Here is a 14,734-nt window from a genome sequence, read left to right as displayed (position 1 = left end):
CTTTTAAGGGGGCAGCCAGCCACTGGGAGGGGCTAATTGGAAAACTGGAAAACTCCACCTTAAATCTCTTTGAAGATCTGGCTTAATTTCCATCATTTCCTTCCCTCTCTGTTGTTACTCCATTCTGTAAAACTTTCGGGGGAAAAAAAAAGCATCTTTTTGTCCAAGAGCATTTGAATCACACTGAAGTAGGCCAGGTGATAATTGCACACCATATTGTGGTGCTGCTTAAATGTCAGATGTTAATTAAAACTTTTCTTGAAAATGGGGCATTAATTAGGGCAAATTCAGCCGTTCTTTATAGATGCTGACTAACCAGTGAGTAAAAGCATTATTTCAACACTGGTATTGAAACTGTTAATTTTTATTTGTCTGAGGTGTGTTTGTTATTGAAAGAAAAACAACTGAAAAAAATTATAACTCCTTGAACTTATTGTTCTTTCTTTTAAAAACAGTTTAAAATAAATATTTTGGCACAAGAATATTCACGCACACACAGATTGCAATAGGAACATTTCAGTATTAGGTCCAGATGTCTCTAGCAGTTGTATAACCTTGGTAGGAAAGTTTAAATGCTGTAGATATTAAATACAGCACTGACCTGCAAAAACAGCCTGTTGTGGCACTTCACTTGTGTCTTTCTGTTCTTAAGAAAATGGCACCATCTGCATGAATAATGGTACACCAAAATGTTTGCTAAGTCAGGGTCAAAAAGTAAAGCATGTGTTTCCTTTGAAACTTTTCTGAACAACTGCAAATTATTGGGCAGAATCATAATATTGATAAAGGATGTAAGTGTTCAAGATTTAAGAAATATATCCAAGCTTTGCAGTTTAACCATCTTGCTTTTTTTCTCTTTGGCCTCAATTCAGCAAAGCAATTAAGCCCCTAAATAGCACCATTGATTTCAGTGACACATAAGCAGTTGGTTGAATCAGGTCTACTCTGCCTGCCAAACCATTCCTCCTTGCCTCCAAGTGCATTAGAGCTTTTGGAAGAGCAGTTCCAGTTATTATCAGTAGCTGTAACATGAAATCATGTTCTACACTGGCACTTCTGTGCCTAGATACCTCTGCAGGAGGTCTACATATGAGAAACTGTGAGGAGATCTGGCTGAAGATTTCAGCCTTTAGCACTGCTGCCTTTCCACCAAGCACATGGCTGAGCACACTGCTGCAGACACCATCCATTGCAACATCTTCATCCTCACAGCAGCTGCATCTCTGCAGCCATAGCAGAGACCAATCCTTGATTCAGGACTGACCTCTTCAAGCCTGGTCATTGGAAAGCATCCCCTGCATCTGCCATGCCAGAGAAGCAACGGTTGTGCATGGAGACCGTGAGATGGTGGGGCACAAATCCTGCAGCCGTTTTGGGCGCTGGGGCATGGTTGGGTGACACACTGCTGGATTTTCAGCTCCAGTTCCTATAGTTGCTGATCACAGAAACACTAAATTGATGGTTTTTTTGTTTAATACATTGTTCTAATGCCTCTTTTCACATGAAGAGAGTTAGTGGTTCTGGGTAAAATGGAAAATGCTGTGGTGTGGTGTGAGGATTATTGCTAAATGAGAAGAACTGGAGTATTTTTAGGCACCTCTTTAAGGTAGCATTATTTCCTGTTCTCATCTGCCATTTTGTTTCTGTTATCTTCCCTGGTCATCACTATTTTTCATTCATGATATTTTTCTAGTTCACGCTTTATAGAGAAAGAAAAAAATGTGAGAATTAAGTGGTGGCAGGAGGTGCAGAGCATGCCTCTTTAAAAGCAGAGATGGTTTTATTTTTCTCAAGTACATGTTACATAAGTGTATCACTTCCACAGCTGAAATATTTCAAAAGATGGATAATGAGGTTGTCAGTTGGGTTGGGGGAGAGCTGCATGCTGAATCCTATGACTCTGGGTTCACCAGGGCTACTGGGCTTAATATGGGGCAGTTGAACAGCTTAGAGCTCATCTTGTAGTAGCCAACATTAAATAGAAACACAAAACATGTGAAAATACTGCAATGGTAAAAGAGCTTATTAAAAAAAGAATTTGTGTCACATGAGATTTCATGGTATTAAATCTGGATATTTTAATAATATTAAAGAACAGGTGATAGCTGTGATCATATCTCTGAAGTAGTTAATTAAGCTAAATTAATTTATATTACATGTCAGTTATTAACTATTATAAAAAGCTGAATTTGTATAAATTTCTTTGTTTTCACAGAGAAAAAACATGTCTGCTATTCTTAAGGCCTTTAAACATTAATCAGGCCCTGCACTTTTACTCATTGAAAGCATAATCCTGTACGGATCTAAAGTTCTAACCCATTGCTCTTTTATACAGTTTCAAAATTTACTGCCTTTGTGGTTTAGTTCAAAACTAAAAGCAAATGCAGTGAGATTTGAATGCGAAATAAACTTCTAGAGATTTTTGTTGTGTACTGATGTTTGCTGTCATGGCCCATTTAGTCCTGTCAACACAAGGTAACAGGACAAACATGCAAACCATCAGTTATACAAACCATCAGTTAAGGGGGTTTTTTGGTGGTGTTTTTTGTTTTTGTTTTTTTTTTTTTTTTTTTTTTTTTTTTTTGGTGTGTTTTTTTTTTTTTTGTTTGTTTTTTTTAATAAATATAGGCTGAAGTTACACCTAACATAAATAACATTAGAATATTGATATCTTTGAGTCACCCTATTGTTCACGCTATGTTTTCTTTAGCAGTGCAGTCAAATCTTATTTTATTCAGTTTGATCTAGATAGGTGTATGTTGCCGGCTGGCCTGAAGAAACAGGGGTGCAAAATCCCTGGACTATCCAAGGCAACCAGGGGACGGCAGTCTGGAGTCAGCAGAAGTGTAGATTTGTGCTGTGTCTCTGAGGCAGGGCTGCTCATGCTTGCAATGGCTGCGCATAATCTTGTTGTACAGTCAGACAGCTTTATTTCAGGACTGCTGCAGAGTACATCTGAAAATATGGCCAGCCTATCCTGACAAGAAATAGCATAAAGAAATTAATGCTTTGTTGGTTTTATCATCTCTGTTACCACCGTTTAGATGCATGTGAATAAAATAGGATTTGAAATATTAACAAAAAAGCCTGCATCATTGCAGAATTCCATTCTGCTTTCTGGTGCTTCAACATGTACTTCCCAGCAATACACAAGAAAACAAAGAGTACAAGCTTTTAACTGCTGAATCAAATGAATTAATCACAGTTAATAATTTATTTAATGCAGACAAATTTTGTTTTCTATTCCTGTAAAGCTGGTGATGATCTACCATGTCATCATTTCCAGAGGTGCTTAGGATTTCTGTTGTTCTGCTCTTTCTACTTGTTAGCATCAATCAGCTCAAAGGGCAGCTGGCAAGTGTGTGTGTGTGTGTGTGTGCGTGTATATGAGTATTAAAAGGGAGCCTTCTGCCTTTCCTTTTACCTCCTCTTCCTCTCTGCAGAATGAGGGATGGATGACAGGGCAGACATTCTCTACAGTGTGTTTTCTAACACTAGGCATTGGTATTATTCTTTGTTGAATGTGATCAGGCATTTGTGGCCATGTGGTGTGCTGTGCAGTATTCCATTTGCTGTTTCTCAGCCAAGCAGGAAGAGATGGGTAGGAAGCATAATCTCATATTAACAAACAAACAAACAAACAAACAAAACCCCCTAAAACCCGCCTCCCTCCCAAAACCAAACCAAAACAAAAAAACAAAAAAAAACCCCCAAGAAACAAACAAAAAACCCACCAAAAAAACCCATCCCAACCCACTGCAAACAAAAATAACAGAAACTGATCTTCCTATAGACTCGACACAAAGGTGGTGTAGTGGCCTCACTTGAAGCCCTTACTGTTTGAAATCCTGCCTGGGGTCCCTGGCATCCAACCTGTCTGCAACTCAGAACAGCTCCTGTGCTCCAAGTGTCATTGAGGAAGGATTAGGCAACCAGAGAGAAAGTCAGCCAGGAAATTTGTCTGGATACAGTGCATGAGACAGGCTCTGTCTGTCACCTGCCAGGATGCAGCAAGGTCATAGTCCCCGTGAAGTAGCATTAGCACTCACGTGCATTTATGCCACTCCACAGCACTTTGGTCTCTTCCTGTATTGCTCTCTGGTGTATCTCAGCTGTTCGTCAAACAGCTACAACAACAAATCCTTTACCAAGCAGAAGAGAGGCTGAAATACCATCTTTGAGAGGAAAGTGGAAAAAAAAATTCTATCAGAAAATGCAGAGGTGGCTGGCTGATCCCATCTCTTGGTGGGCTCCAGTGCAGCTGACTGCAGGTGCTACTGCAGTGGGTCCCTGCAGTAGTACCTGGCTCCAGCTCCTGCCCTGATTCAGAACCAGGACTGACAGCAGGCTGAGCCACTGCTTCTCACAGAGGTTTCTCAGAAGAGATAAAGGCTTTTTCCATGCTGTAACTAAAAATTGGCCCTGTTGTAACTTGGAAAGCCTTTGTCAGTACAAGATAATGTGAATAAGCTCTTCCACACTAGAAAATAGAATAGCCTGGGAACATTTATTTCAAGAGACCTTTTTTTCAGGGCTCTTCTTTTATGGAACATGAAAAATAAAAAGGAGAAAACACTAGAAGTGATCCTCTCTCTCTCTCTCTCTCTCTCTCTCTCTCTCTCTCTCTCTTTTTTTTTTTTTTTTCTTTTTTTTCTTTTTTTTTTCTTTTTCTTTTTCTTTCTTTATTAGCTGCCATGTGAGCTCATTCTTCTTCCTATTGTGTGCTTTCAACACATAACAACATGGGACTTTTCAGGTCCGTGATATACTACTGTGCCTCATATTGCTTTTGGAGTGGAATCAATACTAGTTCTAACAGCACAAAAATTCCATTAATTTACTAATCATAATGTATATTTGGAGCTGTATGGAGGGAAAGGATGATGCAGCAAGACCAACATTCATCACTTCCTCCGAGCCCAGGAGACTCAATGCTGGAACTGACTGGACATTTCTTTCCTGTGAGCAAGGAAAGCAAGGAGATGTGATTTCCTATAGATTTATGTCTGCCTGGTGGCTCATCTAACCCCTTTGCAACAGCACAACATTCCACATTGGCCACGCCAAGGCAGAGGCAGCAAACTCCAACATACGTGCTGGCTGGTGCAGTGGGTGACCAATGCTGGGTAGAGGGAGTAATAGTTACTTTGCTTAAATTTCACTGGAAAGGGAATTCATCTGCATCCACTCCGCTGATTTATCTGGAACTTTCAGGAATCTGAATACCTTTGAGACCTGGAAACCCCATCAGACTTGGCTGACATAAAACCAAGGGTTCAGAAAATGTAAGGGAAGTGACTGATATGCAGACAGCATAATTTTCAGGATAAAAATCATAGTTAAAAATGGGATGTTCACACATATATTGTACTTCTTTACCTTGATTCTTCAGATCTGAAGAATTCGAATCACATTTTTAAGAGTGCTAAAGGAGTAAATCGAACTTTAAAAATGAAAAATGGATAATTTCACAAAATTATTTGACTTATGTTTAAAATTTAAACTGACAAAATTTCTTGTATATAAAAAATTTCCTGTTTGCACTGTTCTCCAGTATATCAAAGTCTTTTTTGATATTTTATTTGCACTGTCCTGTACTGAGATCTCTTCCCAGATGCACTCAGTCTGATACATGGAGACTTGTAGCTCACAGCAGTTCACATCAGGGAAACCCCCCACCTTTTCCTACATAGGCAGCATTTGTGGTAAATATAGCTGTCCTCTGACACCGTGCTTACACACTTAAGGTCTGCACTGGATCAAAGGACTGCATGCATCCTTGTCACCTTGCAAGCAGGATGAGCTCAGAGAAGGAATTTATTGCTGGAACAGGTTCATCTGCCCAAGATATTCAGGGCTCCTTGGCACACTTTCCAGGATATTATAGCTTATATGATATGGGTAGTTTGAGGACTTTAGCTGCTTTTTCTAGCTCTCCCAGAAAAACAATGAAAATGTGGGAGCCTACAAGCCAGGAACAGGGTAGTTTTCATCCCCATGTAGTAATAATATTTATTTCTTTCGTGGGGGCTGCTCCTCTATTCTTGCCTTATTAAGTCAAAGCAGGAAGGAACAAGGAGCAAGGCATTAATAACAATGGCAAGTTTATACAGTGAAAGCAGGAGGGAAGTGTCAGGAGAGAAGCAAAAAAGATGAGGGGAAGAGGACAGATGAGATGTTGTGCACAGATTGCTTCCTTGGTCTCCTAAGACTGGAGACAATCAAATCTATTTGCAAAGATGGTATTGTCTGGTCGACACTTTTGACACAAAACAAAAGGATCCTTTGCTGTGTCCATGCTTTTTGTGGTTGCACCTGCAGGACTTGTGCTGATAGGTAGACACTGTCTATGTCATATGTCATATCAATGTCCAAGTGTCGTCCTGTCTGTGACAGCTGTATGACAGAGGTCATGGTCCTTTTTACTGGGGTTTGGGTGAGAAAACCAAGATTAATTTCTCTAGCATGTAACATTTCATAGTGACCCAGCTGGAAAAAGAAGGAGGGAGGGAGGGAGGAAGGAAAGAGATGTGTGTGCCAACATACTATATTGGCCCAGTTTGACCTCACCATGCTCTTCGAAATATTGGCCTATTTTGATAATCTTGAGGTACCTACTCTACACAGCCTTGCCTCAGCATAAAACAAGAATGGCAGCTTTAGCAGCAGGACCTTAGCCTGATAATCTCCTAAGGATGCTGAGAGTAGACACAGAATTACTGTTCAGGCACATCCTTTAGTCTCACATTCAGATGATTTTCTAGAGGAAAATGCAGTGAGGGGCTGTTCTTAGTTCCAGGAACTTGAAAGTCATAGAAACAGTGTGATTCACAGGAACATGTATTGTGTGATTCAGCCTACATTTGCCCCAGAGCAGAGGTAAAATTGCCCTTTCTTTCCCAGCAAGAGCCACTGCAGCCATGGCAGATTGGGTGTGAGCTTCCAGCATGACCACCCACAGCTCATGAGGTCCAGAAACAGAGGCTGCAAGTTCTGGTACTCCCACAGTTACCTGGCACTACCCTAACCTGGGTCTGGGACTACCCATCATGGGGTTTGCTTTCAAAGAAATAACGGAGGAGCTTCTAGTCATCTCAGCATTTCTTTCAGCTTAAACAATATTATTAATCAGTATTGGTAGTTATATGCACTCCCAAAGTAACAAAGCGATACTTCAGCGAAACAAAGCAGAAACACAGTATTTCTACAATAATTAGCCGGTTCAAATTCCCTGTAGGGTCAGACAAGTGAGGAAACCCAATTTTCTACAGCAGGACAAAGGAACATAGGATGTCATAGGTGGCACTGTGTTGATGTCTGCGATACAGCTTCAGGGAAGACTACACATCAATCAATCCACATTTTAGTTTGGCCTGGTATTCCCAGGACAGACTTTACTTCAAGAAGTCAATAGCATGAGGCCTTATACCTGAGGCTTGCCTCAGAGTGGAGACTTTGGGAGTTGCATCTTCTTCCTTTGCCTCTCTGCGAGGGGTGGCCACCCTTCCTGCAGCAGAGATGCCAGAGCAGTTGCACTGGCAGGCAGGTCCCTAGGGCCAGGTGGTGCTGAGCAGGAGGGGCAGGCAGCCCATGCCAGCAGCAGTTGCCTGCACCAGGGGAGTCACACAGAAGCCAGGCTGAGGCTCGTGCATCACCTATGCCTTGGCTCATAGGCACCCATCCTTGGCTGTCATCCTCACGCCTGCACCAGGAGGAGGTACCAGCTCCCTTCATGCCAGCAGAGAAAAATCATGATGTGAACTAATATGAATCAGTTAATATCATGTGAAAAGTCCTTCATGTTTATAGGTGAGAAAATAGACACCAGTTTTTTAAGCACAGTGGTGGAGTGGGGAATTAACTGCGGGAATAAATGCTGAGAGAACCAGTGGGGTTTTTTATCTCTTTCACATGCATTTGATTCAAACATCTTCCAATCAAGTTCTCAAATAGCCACACTCATTGTGGGGATAAGTGGGTGAAATGCAAGCTTTGTTTTGTCAGGTGGTCAGATGAGGCAGATCCTTTGATCCTGGGCTCAGAGTTTATAAATCAGTGTCCAGTACCAAGTGCTTTCTTGACTAAGCTGTGTTATAGAAGGATAAAACCAAGCATTTTAAAGCATATCACTGTGAGCAAGGAACATGTGATGCTATATCCTAAACTTCAGTCAATGGTGTCCCAAACTGCAGACTGTGACTGCCCTGCAAAGCCTATGCACAGCTGTAGCTGCCAGAACAGGAGCTGCCAGCTGCATCTCTGTAATCCAATAATCCAGTATCACCCCCGCAGCTGGCCTGCCTCCACTCACACCCTCACAGACAGGCAACAGGAGCTACAGCATCATTATGAAAAGGCATGGACACAGTCATCACATAGAAGCAGGTATGTCTCCATCTTACTGGAGATATGATATTCCAACATGTGTTCCATGAAATGTAGCTCCAGATGTCTCACAGGAGACTATTTCCCAGTCAAGCTGTGGGAAGGAATCAGCTGCATGCTGGCCATGAACTGCTTTTCCAAGGTATTATATGGACAAGGTGACCAACTTTGATTAATAGCACAGAGAAACTGGTGCTGTATAACCCTGACAAAGTTGACTTTTATGAGGGATTTGCAAAATGACCATGGTTTGAGCAGCTGCTTCCACCACCCTGAACTGCACTACCTCAGCCCAGCCTTGGCTTTTCCCTTCATGATCCACCACCTCATTATGCCTAAGTGATTTCACCACAGAAGGTGACCAAAAATGCCAATTTTCTAATTTTTTTTTTTTTTTTTTTTTTTTAAGCTGAGGTTTTCCAAGATGCAGTGTTGGGGCCAGTTCCTCTTGTTCTCAGCTGTATTCACTTAATGACCTGAGACTTCCACCAGCACACAGCAGCTACAAAATGCATTTCAGGCTTATGGACACTGTGTATCTGAGGTGCTACAAAACAGCCGACTGCTGGATCTAACCAACATGGTAGTCAAATACATGGGAACCTGTGCGGGAACAAATAGGATAGTGTAAGAAGGCTCCATTATGAATAGGTTTTTTGGGGAGAATTAAGGAAAAAAATATCCTGTAGTGGTCAAAACAGATGATATTTTGAAATTGTTCATCATGAAATTCAGTTATTTTTCTACAGATCTATGCCAGGGAATGCGCTACTCTCTTCCATACAGTTACCAGGGAAATTAAATAGGAGACTGTTGCTATTTTAAGACTCAGAATGAAAAATAAAAGTGCTGGTTTACTGCAGCACAAATTTGTAGGGAGTCTCCAGGCCAAGCTTTTGAAACTGACTGAAAAAGTGGTAGTGGGTTTTTTTTTTTTTTTTTGTTTTTTTTTTTTTTTTTTTTTTTTTTTTGTGTGTGTGTGTGTGTGTGTGTGTGTGTGTGTGTGTGTGTATGTCAAAAGTAGAGTTAGGCTCTGGTTTTCTGATGAGGAAAAATTGTAGGGGAAACGTGTGCCCCTTCCCTTGACTGCAGTGTAAAGTGAAAGAAAAATGAGCAGATGCTATTCAGCTCTTCCTAAGTTAAAGGTGCTGCAAAGACTTTAATGGCAGGAGTACTTTTCTGCTGCTAAATTACTCGATGCCCCATTTGTAACACCTGGTAGTTACTCTGACAGCTGCATACTTGATACAGTGAAGTCTCCAAGAGAGGTTTACAGCAGCTTACAAGGTTCAAAGACAGGCTGAGGCCAAAGAATCAGACAGGAATTTCTGTGACATGAACCAAGAGCATTCCCATCCCTTCTTTCCAGGAAGTCTGTTTTCTTTTTCATTACATACCTGAAAAATGCTCAAACCTTGCTCAAAAGCAAGATAGTGGGGCAGGGATCTGGCATTAAGCAATGAGGACAAAAATGGAGAAGCAGAGCTATTTACTATACAGATTTATTGCTCCATGTCCCTACAGGAAAAGCAGCAGTGAGCAAAACCTTTCCCTAAGTTATATTTTGATAACTTCACAAAATGAATGACATAGTATTATATCCTGAAATCCACTTGCAGTATCTCAAACCCTCTGCTCTGCAATGGCACATGGAGAGCATACTCTGCCATTGCTGCTCCAAGGCACAGGAACAAACGATCTCCTGTGGGGAGCCAAAGCTTCTTTGCTTTGACAGCATATCAAATGCCAGGAGTCCTTGGCAGGTTCTGTTTAGATGAATGTCGAGGGACAAGGGTAAGAAGAGCAGGTTGTTTATCAGGCACTGCTGAGGAGTGACTTCTCTGCAGGGACATGCTGCCTTGGCTGACTCCAGCAATGACTGGGGCAGCATGGAGTTAAACGGTGTCACTGGCAGAGCACCAGCCCCTTGGAAATAGAATAGCCTCTCAACAGAGTCAGACACTGCCCACCAGGCCATGCACTGCAGGGCAGCTGGTGTAGCTGGGCACCACCATACCTGGAGGTGCAGCACTGCTGTGCCCTGAACTCATGTCAAAAGGGACACAAGTCATCTTCAAATTCTGCCCCAGACCTCTGCTGTCCTCCTCTCTCTCCCTGCCTGTAGCTACAAATGTAGCACAGGGGCTTGTACCTGTCAGCTTTGCAAAACATTTTCCATAAACATCTCAAATTGTGATTCTTGCTAGAAATGCCACAAGGGGGAAGAATTGGGTTATTTACAGGGCAGGATTTACTCAATACATTTGATTTGTTCAGTAGAATTAAGACTGGGTTTTCTCTTCAAACCCTTTGTTAGAAGAAGCAGGGAAGAAAAGAGGAGAAGGAATAGCATGAAATTAATCCCTAAAACCCAAGGAAAACTCAGTCAAAAAACTCTAGTTTTGTGACTAGATAGGGCATACTAAAATTTTGCATTGTATTGGTTAACAAAAGAATCCAACCCATGCCAAATCAATCCCTTTCAAAAGGGCTCTTAAGCAAACTATTTTTCATTAAGCTTTCTGTTCAGCAAGAAATTTAACAGATTGCCCAGCTCTACACCTGTGTCCTGGTTTAGGGCAAATTTGTAAAAGAGCCCCTGAATAGAGTCACTCTGGGATGCAAACCCAAACAGCCCCTCCCCACAACCAGCCCAGGAAAAAACTTCCTTGGAGAAAAGGGGAAAAAACTATTTATTTAACAAACAAAGTTCCAGCAAGCATGAAGAATGAATAATATGAAACAATAAAACCTCTCGCCATTCTGAAGTGGAATGGTAAATTCAGAAAATCCTTGCTGTGGGTAGCTCAGCTTTCTCAGTCTCTCATCAGTTCCTCCTGTGCTGGAAAAATGCTGTCCTGGGCCCCAGAGGGAGCAGGCTTGAGATCCAGGCGTCTCTCCGGGCTTTTCAGTCCAGGACAGGTTTAAACAGTCCCAAGAAAAAGAAAACAAAAACAGTCCAGAGAGTTTCTCTGCCTCAGCTAGCTAAAACTAACTAAGAGCAAAGCAGGTCACTGTGCCACCACTTGTCCATACTTCAGACTAGCACAGTCCAAGAAGAGGAAAGCAGAGAAGGGAATGCCATTTTTAAAGCAAACTCCACACATCTTCTTTCTCCCCCTTTACTCTGGTAACTAGTCTCACAGTGTGAATCTCCAGGACCCTGCTCTATGAGTCTGCTTTATACCCCTCAAAGCTGCCCCTCCATAAAGATCCTGCCCTTGCCAGCTAACCCCCTCTTTTACCTCTCTCATCCTTACTGGATATAGCTGCTACTCATCAGAGGCAAGGCTGTATTGGTTAATTAACACAGCTGTTATTTATCAGGGGTTACTTAATCTTAAAGGTACAGAACTTAACATACAGCATGAACAGAACAGACAATTGAGGATACGAGCATCAAAAAGTCACCCCAGGACAACCTGACAGTATGTCCCCTGGCTTTAATAATAAACCACTGAGACCAGTCACAGTAAGATTGTGCCATGGCAGCACAGCTAATCAAAGTGCCTGCCAGTTCACTGTGTTTAATTCTTGTTTAAAAGTTTTTTCCTTATCACTCTAAGGGTATCTAAGCATCTTGGTGGAAAATGGAAATCCCAGTCATCCATGTCAAGTTCATTTCAAGGCAGTAGCACTTGCTTTGCCAGCAGAGCAGTGCCTTGTGCTAACACTGTGCTCCAGAGTACATCCATGTCAGGATGTGGTGCTGGGTTTTTACAGAAAGGAAGCAAAGACCAAAGCAACCTGCTTCAGATTAGCACATCGACTTTGCGACCACAAAGCCGTAAGTGCCAATAATGCATGTGTGGGTATGTGAGCACTGTTGCGCTTATGGGTTGACAGAACAAAGACATGCTTCCATGACAGTGTCACTTGGATGCTCTTGGATATCTGAACAGTACAGGGAGACGCTATAATGAAATACAGAGTGCAAAATGCTTTAAAATAACCTTGGATGTTCCCAAATTTTTGCCTGAGTGGTTTGAAAAAAGAAGTACTGAACCAGCATTCCTAGGAAATGAATAAACTGTTGCAGCCCAATCAGGAAGGCAAACATAACATTTTCTCTCCTCAGGAAGTAACGAAAACTGACTTCATACTGCAAAACATAACGAGGGCTGTTTGTCATAAGTTAAAAATCTATTAACTCCAGCTGTTCTCCTAGTCCAGGAAGCTTCATTTCTTCAAAGAAGAAATATTTTTCTTACAGGAATATTCTGAAAACTGACTTCACTTTCAGTGACAGTTGTAAAAAGTCAAATTGGATGGAGCATAACTTTCCAAGTTAGTAGACAGGGTTTCTAATGAGCCTTTAAAATAAATAGCTTAATGAGGATTTAGCCTAATTTTCACAATTAGAATATTAGCAAATGAGACTTTCCTCTTCTTTTGAGCAGAAGTTCAGCCTCTATTTCAGAAACTGTCTTCTGGTTTGCCAAAGAGCATTTTCTCTCAGCAATGCACCATGCTGAAATATGCAGGAGACAAACTAACCTCTGGCATGAACCATACTAGCCTTAGGGTGTCTATGGAGTAAAATATTTTCTTATCTAACCAAGAAAGTATCTCACTAACCAGAGCAGATGGAACATTACAGGATTTGGCTTCTCCATCTTCCAGTCTGGATCTGCTTCCTCTTCTATGTCTCAAGAAAATCTTCTGGCTAAGTGTTTTTCCTCCATGCAGGCATTAAAGTTTTGAGTCCCCTTTGAAGAGGAAGAGTTGGCTTATTATTAGTAGAAGGTATGTTAGGGCTCTGGATCTCCAGTTCTGCTGTTTATTCCATATGGACATTTCAGTAAACCTGTGTGATGGTGAAAACTGGAAATTAAAAACAAACTGTATACCCAAGCAATCAATCTGACAGAATTCTATTTAATGTTGGAAAAATGTCCCACATAGAGCCTGTTTGGGTGGAAACGAAATGATTTCATAGTTTCTGGAGTTCCTCATTCCTATTTATGTCTATGTCTGCTCCCTCCCCACCCCCCCCCCCAAAAAAAAAAAAAAAAAAAAAAAAATAAAATCAAAATTCCGGTGGGATTTTGGTATTTTTAAGATGGAGTTGGAGCCAGCTAGCCATCAGAAAAAATCATGTCACTCCTGAGAGCAAGCACAGCAAGAAGCAGTGTGAGGGTTCTGTGCCCAGCTCTAATAATGCCAGCACATGGGTGAGTTTAGCAAAGGAGCACAGGAGTAGAAACTCACCTGTACTGCAGCAAGTAAAAATCAAATTCACAGAGCAGTTTGGTTGCTAGCAGTTATTCACATATTGTCAGTAAATAATTGTGTCAACAGGAAAGAAGACAAGGAAGTTACAGTTAAATCTCATTTTCACATTCTTCTTTTAAAGAAATATAAACCCAGAATAATTTCTTAGCAACCATTCCTGATATTTCCTGAAATATTCATGAGATTTCCCTGTATCTAGCATTTATTCAAAGAATCCACAACTGCAAATTTGATCCATGACTTTCCAGCAGTGCAAGTCTCATAACAAATTAAAATGCAATGTTTCACAAGTTTTATCATCATCTAATGGTGGTGCAACCAAAGGATTATATGTTTTCAACTACAGTGCTGTATTTAGGTACCACATTTTCTGTATTAAAGGGTAAATGTAAGTTAAGTGCATTGATTTGCATGGTAAAGCTATTAAAAATGGAAGAGATTTTTTTCCCTTCAGTTTCCTTAGGCTGCACCTTTCTTGTAAAGCTAATCCTTGTCACAAGCTGCAGTAATAAGCAGCAGTTGCCTGCAAATACATTTTTCTGATGTCATGGATTTGGATTTAGTGATCCTGCTTTGGAATATGTTACTATAACTGAATTCAATTTAGGAAACTAATTAAGATTACTATTTTTAAGCTGCAACCAGTGCTCTGTCAACAGAGCACAACCATTTTGTAATCAACATTTGCACAAAGTGTTCCAGAAAATAATAAAATAAAGTACTTTTTATTAAAATGTTCAAGTAGGCTTTTAAAACATCCAATTATGTATTACAGCCTGGATCTTGACAGATTTCCTCCAGGAGTCATTAAAAAAAGGCAACAGAAGATCACTGGCCTTCCATCAGTATCTCTAAGTCATGGTATACTTGAGAAAATCCCAAATTTGGAAATATTTAAACATAACACAGAAGAAAATTCAAATAATGATAGGCCATCTAACCTGATGTCACATTCAGTGTGGTATGTGTGGGTGGTGTCAAGACCATGTGGTGTCAAGTCATGAAAAATATTTAGTATAAGCCAGTCCTGATTTCACCCACTGAAGAGTTTAGTTAATAAAAGTAGCTTGCACATACAAAATCTTAGAATCATGGATTCATTGGTTCTGAAATG

Source organism: Hirundo rustica, chromosome 3 (assembly GCF_015227805.2).
Source record: "Hirundo rustica isolate bHirRus1 chromosome 3, bHirRus1.pri.v3, whole genome shotgun sequence".
NCBI classification, from domain to species: domain Eukaryota; kingdom Metazoa; phylum Chordata; class Aves; order Passeriformes; family Hirundinidae; genus Hirundo; species Hirundo rustica.
The sequence above is the reverse complement of the archived record's forward strand: the minus strand, read 5'-3'. Positions refer to the sequence as shown.